The sequence below is a fragment of the Callithrix jacchus genome, chromosome 14, assembly GCF_049354715.1.
Source record: "Callithrix jacchus isolate 240 chromosome 14, calJac240_pri, whole genome shotgun sequence".
Lineage (NCBI taxonomy): Eukaryota > Metazoa > Chordata > Mammalia > Primates > Cebidae > Callithrix > Callithrix jacchus.
This window is the reverse complement of record NC_133515.1, coordinates 95,777,213-95,792,908: the sequence shown is the minus strand read 5'-3', so window position 1 is coordinate 95,792,908 and position 15,696 is coordinate 95,777,213.

Here is a 15,696-nt window from a genome sequence, read left to right as displayed (position 1 = left end):
TGGTTTAGATGCTTATAGCATTGGTAGGACAGCAGTTTTTTAAACTACGCTTCTCAGTCTTAGAGTTTGACCAAGCCTCTCCCAGGCTTCTGGATATATTTGAGTTGAGTAGCTGGATGCTCTAGGCTTTCCCCCTGATTCCATCTGAGAAGCTCCACTTTTATCTGCTTTATTTACTGTTCTCCCTGTAGGTATTAAGAAGTGTTTGAGAACCCTGTAGGGCAGGTTCTAATCTGTAGTGTTATTGCCATCCTGAACCCAAGTTCCAGTCTCCTTACGTGACATGCCAATAAATCTCAGCTTCATGGCCTCCCAACAGAAGAGGTAAGACAGAAGCAGCCCATTGGTCTTCAAGACATATTGTCGTCTGTCACATCAGGATGCCCCTATGGAGTCTTAAATCCAGAGAAACATGGGAGTAGTCATTTCACATCTTAAGACCCCTTGATGAGAGAAACCTCATTACCATGCATACACAGTAGCTGATATTTTACACAGACTAACTGACCTGTTTTCATTCTTTTTAAATACCCAGAGGTATCCCACCTACACGAGAAGCTGAAGGCCTACAAACTGTGCTCCTAAAGGAAGTCTGCACACTGCGCAAGTGCTAAGGAGCACCTGAAACCACTTTGCGGCTATTTGTTTTGTCTCCTAATATGCACACTGGTATATTAGTGTTTCTTTTGAATTCCCCTGGGCTTGGATATTATACACCCAAGTTTTAGTTCAAATTGAGTTTTCACAGCTGGATTATAAACCAATGGAAATGTTGACCCAGCACCAACTATATCATTCCAAACAGGTGTTGCTTTAATTAGCCTTATCGTAAAACAAAAATTAAAAATTAAAGGAAAACATTTTAATGTGCCTAAAGAGCTTCTTATGGTCTTAGCGGGATCAGGCAAATTGTGGATGACTTTCAAGCCTTATCTCCTTTTCTCAGAACTTCTCTTAAAAATTCAGCAACACTTCTGAAGCTACAGTAACACCCCCAGTGTTTTAAGAGGAGAAAACCTCTGGCTATCCTGGCATTTTTGCCAGTGAGGGAGAAAGTTTTTAAGTGAAGGGAGAGAGGCTTCCAAAGTCCATTTCCCTAAATCTTAGATGTCTCACCTCAGGCAGGAAGAAGACAGAAAGCTAAGGCTTGGGATTTTACTCCTAAACTGAAAAGAGAATATCACTGTGTTCCATGCAAAGGCAAAGAAGTTCTGTGTAATTTCAATTCAATGCAGAAAATAGAGCTACTGTGTACTTACTAGAAAGTGGAAGAGAGGTTGCAGAACTCCTACCCACAAGAAGTATTCAAGCTCATTGTCTCACACACATGAAGCCATTTACAGAACAAATTACATTCGTGTATAAATTAGCTCAGGTGTGTCAACCTTTCATCAAGAAAGTACAAACTTCCTCGGGATATTTAGGATGACTTTCTGGAAGAGAAAGCAGAGTGAGTGGCTAGGTTAGGAGATTGTGTAGAAAGGAGTCAGTGGAACAGCTCAGGCTGGGGAGACCACGTGAGTAAAGACAGACAGCAGTGGTTTTCCATCTTCAGTGTGTACCATTCCCCCAGAAGGCTGCTTACAACAGGTTCCTGGGCCCCCAGAGACTCTGATTCAGTGGGTTTGGGGTAGGGGACCAGCAACATGTATTTTAACAGGTTCTTAGTTGATGCAGACACTGCTGTTCTGAGACCACACTTGAGAAACACTGGCATAGAGAAAGGATGGTGCGAGGATGTCAGGGTTTGAGTGCAGGTGCTTGGCTAAGCTGTAAGAGAACTTATATAGAAGAGTGGAGAAAACGGTTTCTTAAACAAACAAAAACTAATTTGTTGGTTGATGGTGTGAAATGATTGCTTTTTATGTAAAAAAAAAAAAATGAAAGTTAGTAATTCTCAATGTAACCCTCTTTCCAGACACCCAATGTGTCTGGTTCATCTTTCTCAAAGGAAAGAGGGAAAAAATTCTCTACTGAGCGTTATGCATGGTGCTGTACCCATGTTATCTCATTAAGTCCTCATGAAAAGATAACTGTAATAAAAATAATCACAATAGTAATAGTGACCATGGCTGCTATTTACTTTGCATCAACTAACATTTCACCTGCCTTCTAATTGCATCCTTGCAGGCACAGGTTGCATGTCCAATGAGAGTAGAGAGGTTCTGTTACTTTTAAACACTGTATCTTCTCACAGAGAACTCTTTCTTCCTCTTTCCCAGAAAACTGCCAACTTTTCTAACCTTTCTATTACTCAGATTATGGTTTCAGCTCTTTTGAGGTACAAGGAATGTAGAAAAGCTAAGATACCTTAAGCGATAGAGACATCATGCCATTGTATAGAAAAGAAATAAAATAGGAGATACCACACAGCTGGGCCTCTTGAAAACAGAACATTGTTCATAGTTGGAGAGCTGTCTGATGATACTCTCAACCTGTCTCCTCAGAAGGGGCCATCCATTGTCCTCTACCATAAAGGTCCACAATTCTTATGAAACTTCTCTGATGCCTCCCTTCTCTGCTCGTGTGTGTGTGTGAGAGAGAGAGAGAGAGAGAGTCCCCCCCAAGAGAAAGAATCTGATTGGCTACCAGTCACCATTCAACATGGGGCACCTCTCTCAGGTAGTTGTTACACCACAATTCCTAACAAGCTGTTGGTCCAGCCTGTAGAGCAGCAGCACTGTACAACAGAAATATAATGCCAGTGACAATTATAAGCAACATATGCAATTTTTAATTTGCTAGTAGCTGAAAAAGGTGAAACTAACTGTAATAACATTTCATCTAACCCTGTATATCTAAATTTATATTTTAACCTGTGTTGAGTAAAAAATTACTAATATGTTTTACTTCTTTTTTATATACTAAGTCTTTGAAATCCTGTGTGTATTTTATGCTTGGAGCATATCTTAATTCAGATTAGCTACATTTTCGGTGCTCAGTAGCCACATGTGGCTAGTCCCTACTACACTGAACAGAATATTAGATTATTTTTGGCCAGAGCACTAAGCTTCAGTTGCAACCAGTATTGGTCAGAATAACAGCATCAAATGATAAAATACTCTGAGGGAACTACATGTAGCCATTTACTTCATGAAGGTATGAAGGGCAAGAAGGGCACTCAGAGTCCCACAATCTATTCTCCTGCTCTTCCATAGATGGTGTCGGTAGGTGTCTACCATCAATTCATATAAATAGGCTTCTACCTAAGCTGTACTGGTACTTTTGTTCTGGTCTTCCATACTAATAGGCTGGAGATTACCTTTGTCTTTCTATTTACCAATGATCTGGTAGTTACTTTTGCTTTAACAGCACTGAGTCTAGTCCTTATGTCACTGCTAAAGTTACCTTCAGCCATTTTTAATAACCCACATTCTCGGGCCGGGCGCAGTGGCTCAAGCCTGTAATCAGCACTTCGGGAGGCCGAGGCGGGTGGATCACGAGGTCAAGAGATTGAGACCATCCTGGTCAACATGGTGAAACCCCGTCTCTACTAAAAATACAAAAAAATTTAGCTGGGCATGGTGGCGCATGCCTGTAATCCCAGCTACTCAGGAGGCTGAGGCAGAAGAATTGCCTGAACCCAGGAGGCGGAGGTTGCAGTGAGCCGAGATTGCGCCATTGCACTCCAGCCTGGGTAACAAGAGTGAAACTCTGTCTCAAAATAAAAATAAAATAAAATAACCCACATTCTCATACACATACATGCATCTAGGCTCATATACATTTGTTTCCATAAAGCTTGTGATATATTTAACATATTTTATAAGCCATCTGACCATAAAAGATTATTCAATAAATTTTATCTTTTATATACACTTACATTGGCAGCATTTATCACTGTGATGGTAGAAATGTGTTCATTCATTTCCCCTTCCAGATAGTACATTCAGTAAAGTCACTCTTAAATTCCCAGGGCTTAGCAAAGCATCTTGCACATAAATACCAATGAATATGTGATGGCTTAATAAATAAATAAATTATTAATTCTTATTTGTCTTGGAAATTCTCAATTGTACCTGATCATAATTGGATAAAGATTTCAGAATCAAGAAAATTTTTAAAGTACATATAAAATACTGCATTATTATCTGTATAATCTTTTTAGCCTGATTATTTGGTTGAGAGAAGAAACTACAAGATTTGCTTCAAAGTAGAATAGGCTTAAAAGGGAACCAAGGTGTAACACCAAGGTGCAACATGGTGTAACATGAGCAACATTGGATTATGAATAAGGGGTTCTCCTTTCAGGTATTACAATTAATTTGCTCTACGGTGTGGTATATTTAGTGTTAAAATTAAAGCACGCTGGTTAGTTGATTTTAAAGGTCCTGACTTTCTATGTCTAACTTTCTGTGATTATAGAAATTTTAAAGTTGCAGATGAATAATATTTAAAAACAATATGAACCAAAGTTTTTACTATTTGCAATGGGAAAGATCTTAACTGATAATAAAATATTTGGTGATTTGCTCTGCAATTACATGTTTATTTCTACATCTCAAATTAGACTAAATAATTCACAGCAAAGACATTATCTTCGTATAATTAACAGCTGATTGTTAATTATCTGGCACAGATTGGATTTGAATAAATGTTTAACTGACTATGAGTACATGCATGAGTAGCCACTATCTGTATCAAATACCCAGGATTGCCTTGCTGAACAGTTTAAAGCAGGTGGAGTGTTGGCCTCTATTTGGGATATCTTTGCTTCAGACATAAAGTCTGAAGATTACAAATGCAAAGTTCTAACACTCCCACTTCATGTCATGTAGGCAGAAAATTCTTCCATTGCATTTACAATTTATTGAGAAAGATATGTTGATGTTTTCCATCATGATTGTGAATTTACATACATGTCCTTGTTGTTGCTCATAGGTGGGAGTAGAACAATGAGAGCCCACGGACACAGGGAGGGGAACATCACACACCCGGGCCTGTCTGGGTTTGGGGGAAACAGGAAGGAGAGCATTAGGACACATACCTAATGCATGTGGGGAGGGGAGGGACAGCAGGGGGTGGGGAGTTGGGGAGGGATAACATGGGGAGAAATGCCAGATATAGGTGATAGGGAGGGAGACAGAAAATCATATTGCCATGTATGTACCTATTCAACAATCTTGCATGTTCTTCACATGTACCCCAAAACCTAAAATGCAATAAAATATTTTTTAAAAAACCTAGATGATGGGTTGATAGGTACAGCAAACCACCGTGACACATGTATACTTATGTAACAAAACTGCACGTTCCACACATTCTTTAAATTCCATCAAATTTTGCTGTTTTTGAAGGTATGTTGTTAAGTGTAAGCAAATTTCAAATTGTTGCACCTTATTAGTGGATTAATCATTTTATCAGTAAGAAATGGATTTATCTGTACAATGCTTCTTGCCTTGGAGAAGATTGGTAATAGTGCAGCCACATCATCTTTCTTTTGAGTAAGGTTTGCATCAGTGGTGCAAATGTTAAAATAACAAAATTTTAACAGTCAAAATTTCTGAATTTTTCACAACCTTGTAAGCCCTAAATAGCTAGCTCCACTATACCACTGGTTTGCCTAATACACCTTTTCCATACTTTTACTTTCAACTTTTAATATAGCTTTCCCATACTTTTACTTTCAACAATTCTGTCTCCTTATATTTAAAGTACTCTCATTTGAGCAGCATATGGTTGAATTTTTTTTACAAAATCTAGTTTAACCATTTTTTTATCCTCAAGGAAAAGCCTCACCCTGTCACCTAAGCTGGAGTGCAGTGGCATAATCATAGCTCACTGTAGCTTTTACCTCCTGGGCTCAAGTGATCCTTCCACCTCAACCTCTCAAGTAGTTAGAACTGCACATGCACACCATTAATGCTCACTGATTTATTTATTTATTTATCTATTTATGTTTTAGAGATGAGATCTATCTATGCTTCTCAGACTCGTCTTGAACTCCTTGGCTCAACCAATTCTCTTGCCTCAGCCTCCCAAAGTCCTGGGATTACAGGTGTGAGCCCCCAGCCTACTTTAGTCTTTTAATTAGGATATATAGGCCATTTACATTTAATGGAACTGCTAAATATTTAGGTTTATATTAATATTTGTTTTTCATCAGTCACATTAATTTTGTTTGCTTTTTCTGGTTTTTTTTTTTTTTTTTTGACTTTCTTTGGCTTAATCAAGTATTCCCTATTGCCTATTACCCACCTCTGTTAGCTGGTTAAGTAAACATACATTTTGTTTTAGTGGTTATCTTGAAGACTACAGTGTGCATTTTTTATTTATAAAAAACTAATACAAATTTTTGCTTCTACCACTTCACTGATGTTGAAAGAGCCCTAGAAAGCTTGAACTCTTAAATGTTGTTAGTTAAAAGGCCCTGTATCTGGCATTCTCCAAGACCATCCCAAGTTTTGATTATTCACTAGGAGTTTCCACAAAACTCAGCATATAGTTATGCTAATAGCTCTGATTGATTACAGTAAAATGGTACCAAAAAATCAGCAAAGGGAAAATGTACATGTGGCAGAGTTAGGAGGGAACCAGACACAAACTTCCAAGAGTCCTTTCCCAGTGGAATTATATAAGAAGTGCTTCATTCCTGTAGCAACAAATTGTGACAACACTTGTCAAATGCTTGTCTACCAGGAAAGCTCATTAGAGACTTGCCACCCAGGGTATTTATTAAATATTGGTCATACAGACAACTTCTGTCTGGCATGTACCAAAATTTCAGACTTCCAAAAGGAAACCAGGTGTTCAGCATAAATCATACGGTTCACACAAACCCTTTACACACAGTAAGCCACTGCTATTGGCTCAGGAAATGGTAGGAACCCTCCTAAAATCCAAGTTCCCAGACGTATAGCCAACCTTGCAAGGAGATCTTTCTAATGATAGAAATCTAAGGACTGTTATATTCATTTTTCTATTGTGAAATCCCTTGTATCCTTCCTGTTATTGTTACCATATATTTTATTTCTATATACAGTGTAAATCTCATTAAATATTATTGTTATTGTTTTCTAGTGTCAATATTAATTTAGATTTAACCATGTATTTAACTCTTCTATTGTTCTTCATTTCTTCTGGCATTTTCTGTGTGTCTGACTGAAAGCTTCCCTTAACTATTCCATGCAGGGAAATGAGTGGGGAATGAGTTCTCTCAGCTTTTGTCAGGAAAGCCTTTATTTGTTATTTATTTTTGAGTATTTTTTTAATGGCTATAGAATTCTGACAGCATTTATTTTGTTTTAGCACCTTAGAGATATCATTCCATTGTAATATGGTTTTCTTCATTTATGTTGAGAGATGAAACTTTTATCCTTAAAGTTGCTCTTTCAAAAGTAACATATCTTTTTTCCCCCTTTAGCTATCTTTATGATTTTCTCTTTATTTTTTGTTTTGACAGTTTTACTCTGATATGCCTAGGTTTTGGATTTGCAATGCTTCTTGAAACAATTCTTAGCCATTTTTACCCCATTTTCTCTTTAATTATGCTAGGTTTAGACTAATGACTCTCAATTTGGAAAATTTTGTCCCTAAGACAAAATATCCATACAACAAATAATTATTTGACTCAAAATGCCAATAGTGCCGAGGTTCATAAAATCTGTGTTAGATTTTTTCACCATAGTTTATGTGTCTCTGATATTATTTTCTGTAATTCTAATGCCTTTTGTCTTCATGCTTCACTGTGAATATTTCCCCCTAACCTGTCTTCTAGCTACTGAGCTCCTCTTTAGTTCTGTCTAATATGCTGTTAAGTTCATCTATTTCTTAATATCAGATATTAAAACTTTATTTCTAAAATTTTCCATTTGATTATTTTATATAGATTTCAATTCTATCATGAAATTCTTTATATTATCATCTATTTTACTAAACATATGAATTAAAATTATTTTTAAACCCACATCTAATAATTTGAATATCTGGGTCATCTATCTCCTTCCCTTATTTATTGATCTTGTTTCTCAGCATGCCTAATCATTTTTTATTGAACATCAGATATGAAAATGTTTAATGCTTTGAATAATGCAGTATTCATTCAGAGGTGCTTCAGCCTCTCTTCTGAAGGCAGGAGGAGACAGATGATCTCAATCTAATCATAGATGGAACTGATGTGAGACTGAATTGCATCATTGTAAAAGTTGGTCTACTTCTACTTGTCCTCGGCTTGTAGAATATAACCTTCCAGTGGTCCCAAATTACAGCTTGAAGTGTCTGCAATGACGCCTCCTTTTTTCAAGTTTTAAACCCAATTTTAAAAAAGTGTGTTACCATGTGACTACCAAAGACTCTACTCTGCTTTGTAGCTGTTTCTGTTTAGCGTTGCAGCTTCTTGCCCTATACAGCTTAATTATCAAATGCCTAGAGAATAGAAACGGTGCCAAATATCAGGCCCACTTTTCTGCACCTTTCTTCTCTCCAAGATTTTAGACCTCACATTTTACCTGTCTTGGATATCCAGAATTCCAAACTTTTGTACCCTAGACCTTAACATTGCCCAAAGCTATACCACTTCTCTGCCCATTAGAAGTGCTCCTCTGATGGGCTAATGTGAAGGTTGCAGATACTAGAATGAAATCCCTTTTGGCAGACCCAAACAAACTGAAGCTGGGAAAGCATGAAGACAGAGGGCTAATGCTTATATGTCTCAGACAAGACTGTCCCAAGGCCTTTTTAAAACAATCTCACAAGAAATTATTTCATGTCCTTTAAGCATCTCATGCTTTTTATGACCTCCATTTTGCATGCATGCATTTTACATGACCTACATTTTACATGACCTACATTTTGCATGCATGCACATATTTCTGTGATCAGGTTTAACACTAGACATTCTTCAGGACTGCGGCAATTCAGATAAAAATTTCTCAAAAGAACACTTCCCTAGTAACAGCATCTCCACCAATGAACTGATGCCAACTCCAGCTTTGAGCCTACAGAACCAATAAAAGTCTAAGCAGTTTATGTAAAATTCTCCCTTTTTGCCAAATAAAAGCTTCCTCTTACCTTCCCCTCTTCAGGTGCAGTTGAGACTTTCCATAGCTGTGCATCCCAGGTTATAATAATAGATCATTTTCTCTGATGTATTTTTTTTTTGAGGCTGACATTTATCCCATACTAAAAATTGCCAAATTCCCTGACTAGAAAAGCAGGATGCTCACCTCACTGAGCTTTCTTTCTTCCAGTATCTGGCCCCTCAAGTCTTTATTGTGTTAGTGGCATCTTCATGCCTTTAGACACTTTAAAAAATCAAGCTTCTCTTCCGGTTGTTCTTGGCAGGAGTTTTAAGTCTGCCACAAACTACTACATCATAGCCAGAAGTATAAGTCTATATTTAAAACTTAGGGTAGACATAAGGAAAATACTTATGTATTTTTCTGTGAATATTATTAGATGGTACACTGGGTCATCAGTAGTCTCCTGCCCCCTTTGAAAGCTGGAGGAACTTCCCAGGGACCTGCAATAATTAAAAAGGCATACATCATAGGGAGGGATGCAGAAAGAGGGGCGACAGCACAAAATAATTTCTCATGATTTCTGTGACTCTACGGATGGCTCATTTCTGCTGCTAATACTTGAATGTTCAGAACGTGAACAGAACCATGTGTTTTATTCCCACAGTTCTCATTTTGGTTTGTACATAATGCAGAGACAGACAATTGCAACTTAAAGTGGAAGAATGAAAACATAAGAGCTCTATGTTTGCATAATGTTTCCAGTTTGATTTCAGTCATGAAATACCGTATGTTTGTACTTTTACTTTAAATCCCATGAGTGGTCTAAATTTTTTTAAAAAATATGTTTTCAGAATAAGAAGATTTGAAAAGGATTTCATATAGTCTAGAAATTTAAACTAAGGTTTTCCAGCAACACCACACTCATACCACCTCTGGCATTTGCCAATCTGTTATAAAAGAAAAACCCTATGTGCAGTTACAGTCATTGAAAGAGCCTTAAGCATACTTCCTGTGTAAATTGAGTGTGCACATTAAGTGAGAAGTGAATGGTACATGTGTGAAATCTTGGTTATTCAGTTTAAGGCCCAGTGAGATTATTAACATAACTTTGCAGCCTAAATGCTGCATGGACAGCAGCCTGCTTTCTTTCTGCAGCCAATTGCTGCCTGGCATTGTTGGGGCTGGGGGTGCAGGGTTACAGGGGAGACAACAGGCACTTGTGTAAAAGTGGATCCAGTGTGTGGTAAGAGATGTTTTTCTCCAGCTCCACCTCTCTGATCCATCTCTTTTAGATGAGCCCTGAACCTGTGGGCTTAGGATTGTGAAGATAATTTGCAAGGGAACTTGATGTGGTTCTGGTGTTCTGGTGCCCTTCGCTCATGATTTGACCTTGGGTTAGTCCTTCCCCTTCTTTGCCTGATTGTTCTCTTCCCTAAACGAGGAGGTATGAGTCAACAATCCAATCAATCTCATGCAGCTGAAACAGCCTTGGATTCAGGACTCCCTTTGGACAATTAAAGACTCAGGGCATTTTGTCATATGTTAGTGCCTGCATAAATGTCTTCTTTTGGAAAGCGTCTGTTCATATCCTTTGCCTACTTTTTGATGGGGTTTTTGATGTTTGTTTTTTCTTGTAAATTTGTTTAAGTTCTTTGTAGATTCTGGATAACAGCCCTTTGTCAGATGAGTAGATTGCAAAAATTTTTTCCCATTTTGTTGGCATGGACACAGGGAAGGGAACATCACACACCCGGGCCTCTTGGGTGGTGGGGAGACTAAGGGAGGGATAGCAGGGGCTAGGGGATTGGGGAAGGATAACATCTATCTAATGTAGATGATGGGGGGAAGGATGCAGCAAACCACCATGGCACGTGTATACCTATGTAACAATCCTGCACGATCTGCACATGTACCACAGAACTTAAAGCGTGGATGGATGGATGGATGGATGGATGGATGGATAGATAGATAGATAGATAGACAGACAGATAAGACTCAGGGCAGTAGGAAAGGCATCTGATTACTTCAGTGGAGTCTGGGTTGTGATGAACTTCTCAATAGGACTGAGCTTTTAGCTTTTTCTCAGCCTTCTGCCATTGAGCATTTTGCCCTAGAGATGCAGATAGAGTCCTACGTCTTGTGCATTTCTTTTTTGTTCTCATTTCACCACATATTCCGGAGCATAACTGAAAACACAACTCATTATCTACTCAACGTCAAAATGTTTGTTAAAATTCTTACAATGGTCACTTTAAAAATTATCTTTCTGTAACACACACAAAGCTGGGCTCCCTAGTGTTGCAGTTCAACATTCGATCAATTCAGAAGAGAGGGCAAACAATTTTGATTATTTACTGAAGTCTGAGAAAATGGTAAAGAGGTATAACAAAATGCAACATATAGGAAAAAATTCTTCGATATTTGCTTTAAATCATTATCCTTCCAACGTTTTGCCCATCACAGCACAGTGTTCTTAACCAAATCTACTTTCTCATTGTTTCCATACTGCCAAAAGTGCTCCTAAAATTCAACTCTCAGTGGCTGTAAACTTCCTCTAGCTTTCTGCCTTCTTTTGACATTTCTGGGTCTCTGCTTTCCCCCACCTCTTTGCCCTTCCATAATGTAAGTCAATTCAGCCTATCTTAGTTTCATTTCAGTTCTCTTTTCACCAGTTATCCACACTGACACCACAAACCCCAGGACCTAGGAGACACAGTAGAACTCTCCTTTAAAAGTCTACGCTTGTTTGCTGGGGGATGGGGGTCAGAGGTGGGAACAAGGGTACAAATATATTCTTCTTAAAGACCTTTAAAAGTATCTGTCATAGGGTGGGCAACGTGGCGCATACCTGTAATCCCAGCACCTTGGGAGGCCAACGTGGGCAGGTCACTTGCGCCCATGAGTTTAAGAGCAACCTGGGCAACATGGTAAAACTCTGTCTCTACAAAAAGTAAAAAATTAGCCGGGCATTGGTAGTGCATGCCTGTAGTCCCAGCTACTTGAGAGGCTGAGATGAGAGGATCGCTTGAGCCCAGGAGGTTGAGGCTGCAGTGAGCCATGATCATGCCACTGCACTTCAGCCTGGACAACACAGTGAGACCCTGTCTCAAACAAATATATCTATCTGTCTATCATATTTGTGCTATTGACAGCTCATTAGTAGTTTCTTTAAAAGCTACATGGTAATGAAAATTCTCTTTGGCCACACTTTACTGTGCATTTCCTTATAAAATACACTTTTAAGCTGGGTGCAGTGGCTCATGGCTGTAATCCCAGCACTTTGGGAGGCTGAGGTGGGCAGATCACCTGAGGTCAGGAGTTCGAGACCAGCCTGACCAAAATGGAGAAACCCAGTCTCTACTAAAAATACCAAATTAGCTGGGCGTGGTGGCACATACCTGTAATCTGAACTACTCAGGAGGCTGAGTCAGAAGAATCGCTTGAACCCAGGAGGCGGTGGTTGCAGTAACCTGAGATCATGCCATTGCACTCTAGACTGGGCAAAAAGAACGAAACTCTGTCTGAAAAAAATAAAATAAAATCCACTTTGAGCAAAGTACTGTGCTAAATCAGTTTAGATAGAACCCTCACCTTCAATACCTCATCATTCTGGATATGTGTTCAGCTTCATCATCTTCCATCCACCATCCCCAGGTGATGTCTTATCACCCTGGCCTGCCTTCAGCAAGAATTCTCTTAAGTCAATTTAGCCACAGTCCCGCTTACCCCTGATGTTTCCTGTTGGTAATGTTCTATTCGCTGACCTGCACCCTGCTCCTTGGCTATAAACTTTCACTTGCTCAAGCAGCATTTGGAGCTGAGCCCAAGGCCCCATTGCAGTGGTCCCTGTGATCATCACGATGGTGCTAAATAGTCTTACTTTGCTTTACAGTATCATTGAATAATGCTTTTTAGCAAAGCCACAGACCAGCACAGATCCATGGCCTGTTAGGAACTGGGCCGCACAGCAAGAGGTGAGCAATGGGCAAGTGAGCATGACCCGCCTGAGCTCCACCTCCTGACAGATCAGCAGAGGCATTAGATTCTCATGGGAGCAGGAAACCTGTTGTGAACTCCACAGGCGAGGGAACCCAGGATGCGTGCTCCTTATGAGAATCTAATGCCTGGTAATCTGAGGTAGAACAGTTTCATCCCGAAACCATCTCCCTCCTGCTGCAACAGCCCCCAGACTATGGAAAAATTGTCTTCCATGAAACCAATCCCTGGAGCCGAAAAGATCTGGGACTGCTGCATTAGGGAACGGAGGTGCAGAAAGGCTAAATAACTTGCCCAAGTACCTATACTGAGAGGGTGATAACTTGACTCTAGGTATTGTGATTTCAAATTCCAGAAATTTACCACTTCACTGAACTTCTCCTTAGTTTTCTTTTCACATGCACACAAGCATACATGGATGTGTGAGCATTCTCATGCATGCACACACACACACACACACACACACACACACACCCAGAAGCTAACTGAAACACAGCCAGATATTACATATGTTCAGAGTGTTCTATATATATATACACACAATCATGTATTAAATCAACAAAATCCACGTAGCCTTTCAGTTTGTTTCTAGAAGCAGCCCTGACCTTATAACAGAATAAATACTACCACTGGGTCAGAGAAATGGAGCTAGCCTCATGTTTCCCTTCACACTGACGTGCTTTGTTTTTTAAAATAACTTCCATTTACATTACTATTATTTTCATTGTCTTGATCATCCAAACCTCAAAGGAAAGAGGCTAATGATATTCCCCTACCCACCCCCCCAACACTCATGCTGAGAATGGAAGCAGCTCAGATTGACTGAATTGACTCTGCAAACCCTTCAGGAACATTAATGGAGTTGCTACTATAAACAGCTGGAGTTGCCATTTGCATCTTACTCTGTCTTCCTTTTTTTTCCTTAAACATTTTCTTTTTTTAGAAAAGCACCCACAACACCCTGGGGGAATTTTCCGGGACAAGCTGCAGGTGCTATGGATATTTTCATTTAATACTCATTCTTGCAATTCAGCACATTTGTAATCCATGTGGTAAACTCTGACTTACATTTCTCCCAGTGGACGCTGGCCAGATGCAGAAACCAAAGAGCTTGGTGCCGGTACTGCCTCTTCGCTCTTTTATAGTTTGTGCATTTGGATGTGTTTAGCATGATCTGTGAGTGCAGGGTAAGGAATGTGCTGTGCTTAAAAGACCCTTTTGTTGACATTAAGCAATCATAAATATATGCAGCACTTACACTCCTTGCCTGTAGTGTGGAGTGCTTTAATTGGATGGTCTTCTCATGTGATATCATAAAGAACATATGCATATTTTTGGCAATCCCATTGGATCTTGAAGAAGAGAGGCACATACAGAACAGCACATTCCTAACATCTATGGATTGCCTCATATATGTCACCACATCTTCCCACCAGGCTTACTTTCCCCCACACTCCACGATGGTAACTTCCCAATCTGTCCAAATTCTATTTGGAATCCTCCTGGACTGTGTAAATGTCAAGGCCAGTTTCCTTTCCATGTGAACAGCTTTGAAAGGAGAACTGCATGCCTAACTCCCTCATAAATACGAGCCAGAGCATCTTCTTTTTTTTTTCTTTCTTTTTTAAGAGGAGGAGGGAATGAAAGGGGGTGTTTGGCCAAAAGTTTAAAAAGAAATCCCTTTTCAAGAATGACGTTCTCCTTATTTTCACCACATAAACAAAATGTTTAAGCTTGTACAGAGCCAGGTTTCAAATAGTGGATTTTTCTGGATAAGTCGTTCTACTGCTCACTGAGATACAATTTCTTAAGGCAGCAAACTCCATCAGGGGGCAAACGTCACCACCTGCAAGCCTGGGAGAGTGTACAAGTCATGGCGCTGGCAGAAAACAGATGGTGCCCTCAAAGGCATAACACAAGACATGTTAACAGAGGGACTGTGTTCAAGAGCATGAAGAGAGGTAAGGGAACCAGTAAAGAATGGGAGCTCTCAGGGTCAAAATGAAGTAGAAAGCAGGAAAATTTCGAGAATCATAAGTACCCAAACTCCTTTTTCCTTCCTTCTCCCAACCCCTTACTGGTGCCGCCCATTGGCCAAAACCAACCAGTAGTCAGGAGTCAAAGAAGGGGGTGTGCAGAAGGGTAGAGGGGCAGACAAGCTGGCAGCAGGAGTGAGGCCTCAGGCACTGAGTCCTCTTGCACATCTACATAAGATAAATCACATCCATTCCTCCCAGTGACTCTGTGAGCCAGTTATAACTGCTGTAGGACAGACAGGGAAACAAAAGAGGGAAAAATGAAGTAACTTGCTCAACCTCGCACAGTTGGTTGATGGAGTTTCCAATGAAAGAACTGCTAGGCTTCTGCATAAGAGGGTGATTGACAGGGCTTAAACAAGCATAGTTCTACGCAGAAACCTGGCAATTCTTTCATTGGAAAGGTCCATTTAGGTCTGGAAATTTTCAGTCTCAGGTTGTGAAACATTATCCGCATCAGATGGCTCATGGATTTCAGATAGACAGGAATGAGAGTTCAGATATTGAGAGATGTCAGGCCATCTAAAAAAAAAATAACTACATTTAGTGTCTTCATTTAGATAGCGATAATTCAGATAATGAAAATTTAGATAGCAAGGGCCACCAGGCAACCTGAAGCAACAGAAATACATTCAGAAGAAAAGCAAGAGTCTCTGGAAACACTTTCATACACAGTAATCACAAGCTTAGATATTCATGAAAAC